Consider the following 6,737-nt stretch of genomic DNA (forward strand, 5'->3'; position numbering starts at 1 on the left):
ACTTGAACAGTATTGATCTGATTTGAACTGAACTCGGTGGAAGGGTTAAGGGTTGGGCAAGAATGAAGTAATCCGATTTTGTTTGTAATTAGTCGAAGGTCAAGGTCACATGGCAGTCAATTACTCGACCAGCTGGTGGGCGCGGGTGTTGCAATGATTGATTCTTGTTTACATTTAAGCTGATTGGGATGGATGGGTGGAGGAGGAGGAGGAGGAGGAGGAGGAGGAGATGAAGAAGAAAGCAACAAGAATCATGTGAAGACAAGAGAGACGGAATTTAATGAAATTACCTTAACTGCAACTTGGGCTGGGAAAGGAAAAGATAAGAACGAGACGATAACGAGAGACGAAAGAAAATCATACAACAGAGAACTTCATAGAAAAAGGGACAAAACTGGAAAAAGAAGAGAACGATGTGTCAAAGAAGATCTGGTTAACGAGGAGAGAGAAGAAAGTAATTAATAAAGAAATCTGGTGATGGGAAACAGGAGGTAGAGAATACAAAAGGCTATGAAACTAGTTACTATGGAAGAAAAGTATGGAAGACGAAGAGGAAAACGATGACAAAGAAAACAAACATATCAGACAAGAACTGCAAAAGAGTTTACTGAGAGAGAGAGAGAGAGAGAGAGAGAGAGAGAGAGAGTTCCTCCTCCTCCTCCAACGCAACGAAGGAAGAGGAAAAGTAGAGAAAGAAAGACCTTTTCCTTATTGCTGTGCCTCCTACATGTTGTTATCTTACCATTGCATTGCCAAAGAAGGCATATAAGCCTAAGTCCCTGCTATAGGGGGAGAGTGGGGCACAGTGGGACAAAAAAATAATTGTGACACTATAACTCATTTATTTGAGTAGGTATTAGAGAAGTGAAATACGGGAAAAGAAGTATCAGCATTTAGCATCAATAAGCATATCCCAATGATACGATCAATTTGTCTGAAAAAGATGTAGTCCGCAAAACAATAAAATATTTTTTTTATTCCACTGTATGGGACAAGAACTGGGGCACACTGGGACATGACTAGTTTACATTAATGAAACCAAAATTGAAATCAAATTTAAGGTATGCATTTTGTCTTTTTATTGCAGCACACGTGTTAGGCTTGGCGAGGATAACCTTAATGTCACTGAGCGTGATAGAAGCAATATCCTGAACCTGTGGAAAGAAAATCTCTAGTGATTCCCGCATTCTCCGTAGATACGAAACTTCGTAGTCTGCTTCATCATCTTTCTCCTTTGTTACAATTTTTTTTAAATTGTAGTATTCCTTCCAATTCAGGAAACTCCTGATCATCATTGTTCATCTCTTCATCAAAGTCGTCGGATGAAAGAACTGACAAAACCAATTCTTCCCCAGATGATGAATCCTGCTCTTCAAAAACTAATTTTGGGGCCTTGACTCGTTATTGGTGTCCTTCTTGGAGTCTCGGTTATGTGTTGAATTTTGAGCTTTAGGCCTACTCTGAGCAAACGCTTCTTTCTCAGGAGTGTCAGTGTCAATCATACTGCGACCCTAATATATTATATGAAGTCTGTAATATATAATACATAACCAGTAATTTCAATAGTGCGTGATGTAAAATATATATATATATATATATATATATATATATATATATATATATATATATATATATATATATATATATATATATATATATATATATATTGTTACGGAACAGAGAGAGATAATGAACACTTCAAGTGAGAATACTAAAATCACTACTGTCCCGCAAAGTTCCAGGTTCAAAACAAAAGAGTTAGGTAAAATTACAAGTTAAAGTTTAATGCTCAAACTAACAACTAAACATTCAGGACTCATAAGGATAATGTAATGGCAAAACAGGTTACATATATGGTTAACTGCAATAGCCTCTATTAACACGAATTTAGCAAGAACAAATTTATCTAAGTCAGCCCTGCTAAATGAGAGAACCGAATAATGCTCAGTTAAAGTAAGATATAATATTATTGCAGACACAAAACACTACACACACACACACACACACACACACTTAATCAGGAGACAGGGCGTGTGTGTTGGGCATTCCCCAGGCCCTGTCTTTCCCCTTACCTTACTCGAGACAACCACCACTAACCGGGCTACAGCAAGGCCCGGTCTACTCTAATGAGGAGAGAATCAACAACAAGAACAACAAAACACTACTTACACTGGCTGACATTAAAAACTTTACATGAATCACAAAAACCCTAGCAGGCCTGCGAACCAACGCCCCAGGCTACACAGTACAAGAAAAATGGTAATAACACTCATACTCAAACTATGCTGCAGTTAGATGGCTGGAGACTTCCTGAGCACTCACAATAATAATACACTATACAAGGGAGAACAGAGATGTGAACAAAATAAGGAGTAGATCTAAGTGGCCATTAATGCAGAGACTGAACTCATTATATAGGGGCCGGCAGAGCTTGATACAACTTGCAAGAAGGACGCGCAAATGAGGGCACAGAGGACGAAGAGTTGACACTCCTGCTCTGAACAACAGAAAGAACGACTTACTCTACTATAAGGGGTAGAAGGGGGAGTGAGGTAGAACACACAAGCCTGGTCACTATGGAAGCCACGAGGTGAATCGTGATCAAACATGTAGCATACTGTACGTTAGAATTATACAAAGGATGATGAAATCATAGGCTATGTAACAATATATATAAATAGAGAGAGAGAGAGAGAGAGAGAGAGAGAGAGATCCATCCATCATCTAATCCTACTTTGCCCCATGAGGAGTGTAGGAGCCCGGGGCTAGGAAAGTTGGTCCTGGCATTTAAGATGAGTGACCAGCCTTACTCATCCCTGAGTGGCATTACGTGAGCAATAAACCCCAACCACCCCTTGGATATAAATCTACACCGGCTCAATCCGATTGGAGCACCTTTATTACCCACTAAACCACCAGCAGCCAAAATTTGGTTATATGGTTACCATCCAGCGTAGTAAATGGTTTCCTGGTGTACAGGAAACCATTTGGCTTGTCACTCAGTGTAGAGTCACCCACAGGCAGAAGGAAGAGGAAAGAATGAAGGAAAGAAAGACACAAGAGGGAGTGTAAAGTCACCCTCTGGCAGAAGAAAGAGGAAAGAATGAAGGAGAGACAGAAGAAGATGGATGGAAAGAAGGATGGAAGAGAGGAAAGGGTAGACACCCGAGAGCGCACTACATCAAGTGAGTGGATGATGAGCGCCCATATATATATATATATATATATATATATATATATATATATATATATATATATATATATTACACATCTCTACATCACTATGGGGCACTGTGGGACACTGTCCCACAGTGCCCCATTATAGGTGTCCCACTGAGCCCCACGTGAAATTTTGCAAGACAAAATCAGTTCTAGAAAAATCATGAAAGCATGTGGTAACAGGAAGATCCCATTACGTACACATTTAGTTGTTATACTTAGGTAAATATTATATATATATTTTGTGCAATACATATGATACACAGATACTTTCATACTTACAGCAAAAAAATTACTTTTGTCTGTTGATAGAACAAGGACCTCCAGCACAGAGGACCTGGAGCAGCACAACCTCCCTTAGCAACGTTTGTAAAGGCACTGGTGGCCTGAGAGTCGTGTTTGCTACAAATTCCCACAACCAGGATTCCCAGATACTTCTAGAATCAGTGTTGTCCCACAGTGCCCCATGTCCCAGTGTACTCCACCCTCCCAGTTTTGCCACCTAAAAAAATCCAGCGCCAAAAACAATTTGATGTATTTCTTTTTCTTGACACGATGTCCTTATTGTCAAGGTAGAAATAACCATATTGTTTGTGTCGTAAATTGTGCCTGTTAGTTAAGTTTATTCCGCTTACTTAATCCTAAACGTTCACTTACGTTACCTGAATCTTGCCCCGTTTCCACATTGTTACTTCTTAACCCCCTCATAATCCTCCATTGATTCTTCAGTCGCTATATCATCCCTGGCCACCACCTGATCCTCATCCCTTCATTCTTCACCACATACACCCCTCCACTATCCTCTCCTTACAAGGCTACCCATGCTTACCTCTACATGTAGCAGGATGAAAAAAAAAATGAAGGCGTTCTTTAAACAAAAGGACTCAGTTCCCCTCCATCCTTCTCCATTCTTCCCTTACCTATCGTTTCTTTCTCACCATTGCACATCTCCCCTCCTCACCTCTCCACGTTTTCTCCCTCCCTCCTCCACATATCTACTTCATTCTTTTCCTTCCTCACTTTTCACTCCACTGACAATCATATTTTCCTCACCCTATCCCATCACTGTTTGTTCCTTAGCCCTCCACACCTCACCCCACCATCGCTTCTTCCTCACCCCTCCACACCTCACTCCACCACCTTTTCTTCCTCACCCCTCCACACCTCACCCCACCACCGTCTCTCCCCCACCCCTCCATACCTAACCTCACCACCGTTTCTTCCTCACCCCTCCACACCTCACCCCACCATCTTTTCTTCCTTACCCTTCCACACCTCACTCCACCACCGTCTCTCCCCCACCCCTCCATACCTAACCTCCCCACAGTTTCTTCCTCACCCCTCCACACCTCACCTTACCACTATTTCCTCCTCACCCTCCCACCTCTTATCCTACCACGTTTCTTCTTCACCCCTCAACACCTCACCCCATGACCTTTTCTTCCTTTGTCCTCCACACCTCACCCCACTATCGTTTCATTCCCACCCCTTTACACCTAATCCCATCTCCATTTCTTCCTTACCCATCTAACACCCCTCTCCCTCTCATCGCCCCTCCTGCCTCTGGGATGCGAGAATGAGTGTGGCTTTGGTAAACACAGAGGATGGGGCTCACCACCAATATTATACCAGTCCACACATACTCTAGAAGGCAACACAAATCCCCCAGGGGCGACATTCACGTCCCATCCAGTCATACTGCAACACTTGCCGGCACAACACGCTCCACCAATACACATTACAGTTTTGATCCGATCTGAACCAAATTTGGTGGAAGGTTTTGAGGGTCCGGAAAGAATGAAATTATTGGATTTTGAGAACAATCGGTCAATGGTCAGGAACGCTCAGCAAAGTCCAGTGCATGACCCTTAGACTCTCAGTGCTCTTTCTTGATCTGTATACAGTTTTCCGTGTATACGAAGCATAAATTAGTACAAGGTACAAATTTGTATGACTATGAAATAATTATTACTGGACACGTGCCGTATTTGGCACAAAGCTGTCTCTGTCATGGACCCATCTACTCCGTCCTTCACTCTCCTTTACCTTCATGTGTTAATTACAAGTATAAAATAGAGCTTGCCATTACACCCTTTTCACAACTTCATTCATCCCGTAAAAGTTCGTTGGCCAAATTACCCTAATCTTAACTAACTTGTTGATGTTGTCAAACACTTCGTTTGTTCCTTATAGGGAAAGTGTGGGGATGAATTCGTGTATGTAATTCTTAGTTCTGCAGCAAGTTCACACCACAAGAGATACTGTACTAAAGCAGGATATATCAGTACTAAAAAAAAGTGTTACATGATGCCAAACTTGTCCAAAGAGCAATGTCTGGCAACCAAACCATAAAAAAGGAAATGTCTCATAGCATTTTTCTTTATCGTGTTATTTATTTATTCATTTATTTATTTATCTATTTATTCTTTGTCTGGGTGGCTACATCACAAGGTATGTAAGTCTGAAATGAAACAGGAGAGTCCAATGGTACAAAATGATGCACTGTGTTGCAATTGGCTCATTTGAGGTTATACAGATGAATATTATTTTCGAAAAAGTTTTGTTGTTGTTGTTGTTGTTGTAGTGGATTTATTTACATTTAATTTAAATGGCTAAGGAAATTATGGATATTGTAAATGCGAGTTTGTGGGTAGTATGTTTATTTTATTTGCTGTGTATGGCTAAGGAAACAGTGTGGATTTATTTTCACACTTGGCACGAAGACAGCAGAAAATAACAATATTTGAATTTGTATGGAACTCTTGATTTTTCTTCATCTAAGTAGCTGATCTGAATCCATCGTTCAAGCCTTACAAGCGGTATAGATGAATGGTTTGGAGTTAGGGGGGAGGGGGTAGTGATTAACTGAAATATTCACTTCGTATACGTTTATAACCAGTGACTCATTTCCGAACCTTTTGTGAAACCGTAAGGCCTGTGTCAGATTCGAACTATCATTTATGTACACACACACACACACACACACACACACACACACACACACACACACACACACACACACACACATAAATAAACAAATATAAATAGAGCGATAGATATATAGATATATATATATAGTTATACAAATATATAGATATGTAAAGATAGATAAATAGATATAGAATAGATAAATAAACAAATAGGTAGATAGATAGATACAGATAGATAGATTGATAGACAGATCAACAGATAGGTAGATATATAGATAGATAAGTAGATACAGATATACATAGATAGATAGATAGATCCCTAGCCCACATTCCTTTATTAATACAACAGGTGTGTAAGGCAATACTGTGGACAAAAATATTAGTGCCAGTATTATTTATCCTCTACAGTATATTACAGAGCCTGTATTTTCATTTGTATTTTCGATGTGAGAAAAAGTCGTTCATGAGGATGGCTTTCCTGAGTTTTTGTTTATGTATTTATTTGTTCATCTGTTTACATATATTTATTTGTTGACCTATTTACTTTGATGTATTTTATTTTTTATGTATTTCTTTACAGATATTACT

The sequence above is a fragment of the Coenobita brevimanus genome, chromosome 49 (genome assembly GCF_032717465.1).
Source record: "Coenobita brevimanus isolate Jiangsu-jjx chromosome 49, ASM3271746v2, whole genome shotgun sequence".
Classification (NCBI taxonomy): domain Eukaryota; kingdom Metazoa; phylum Arthropoda; class Malacostraca; order Decapoda; family Coenobitidae; genus Coenobita; species Coenobita brevimanus.